Source organism: Marmota marmota, unplaced genomic scaffold (genome assembly GCF_001458135.2).
Source record: "Marmota marmota marmota unplaced genomic scaffold, marMar, whole genome shotgun sequence".
Taxonomy (NCBI): Eukaryota; Metazoa; Chordata; class Mammalia; order Rodentia; family Sciuridae; genus Marmota; species Marmota marmota.
In genome coordinates, this window is record NW_026000229.1 from 53,925,111 (window position 1) to 53,926,330 (window position 1,220).

A 1,220-nucleotide genomic window follows, 5' to 3' on the forward strand; every position below is an offset into this window, starting at 1 on the left:
CGCTTATGAACGCAAGGGCACGTAGGGTGGCTGGATGTAGGAGAATTGGGAGAAGGGGACTGAAAAAGGGCCAAGGATGAGGGTGGTTGTTAGGAGAACCTGGGCTCTTCTGACTGATGTAGGGCATGTTCTGGAAATTTCTAAGACACCAGTCGGCAAGTACATTTGTAGTACAAATGCCAGGCTTGCAATAGAATGCCCCCTAATCATTCTACCGTTCACTCACCTCTCCCTAATTCTAATAGTGGGGCCATGATAAATTTTAATTGCCTGGACTCTTCCAAAGAAGTACCAAAATCTCTCCCTCTTTTGGAATATTGCACAAAACCTTTGTTGTCAAGCTGCAGTCATTGGAGTGAAAGCCCAGTTGCTCAGGGCTGAGTATTTCTCGCGTTGCTCCTCTACTCTTGATGTGTTTAGGCATTGGATAAATAAATATCAGAATGTTTTAACTTTAGGCTCAAGGTCAGAGTCCTTGGTCACTGCAGTGACAATCCAGGGGTGTCCCAGGGACATTCAGAAACACTCAGGGAAGCAAAGGACATTTTGTGTAAACAGTGTCATCTTTGGGATTGGACACTCACTAGGGATGATGGAGGTGGGTGGTGCGCATTTGGGAGATAAGGTTGGTTACCAAGAGTAGTTAAAGATTTCAGGAATCCCTAATTAAAATGCAAATGTCAAAGGAAGGATTAATGACCTGTATTCAAATCTTAGCCTAAAATATCAGAATACACACCAAGACCTTGGGAGACTGGATTGGAGGGGGGGTGTTTTCATGGGGGAAGGGTAGATTCAGCAAACAGAAAAGGCCTGGCATGTGGGCATTTTCTGGAAGAGGGTCTTTTCAGTAGATAAGACACAGCGAGATGGCCTTGGGGACCACGGGAAATTTCAAAGAGTTCCTTGGCACTAAAACAAACTTCCTGTGTTTTGTTGTGGCACAGGATCTCTCTGCCTGGTGGAGATGTGGAACCTTCATGATTCCTCCCTAGTTCGCAGAAGGGTTCTTTTTCAGACCCAAATCTACATTTACATATTCTATGCCAGCAAAGGCCTAGGGACGGTAATCTCAAATTATACTTGTAGACATGACTTATCTTTCATTTTTATGAAGCATACAGACTTTAAAATATGATCTTGGGAATCATGCATATTTTATTCAAAAAGCTTCCGGAGAAACCAGCTGGACCCCTCTGCATATCTTTGTAACATATCTG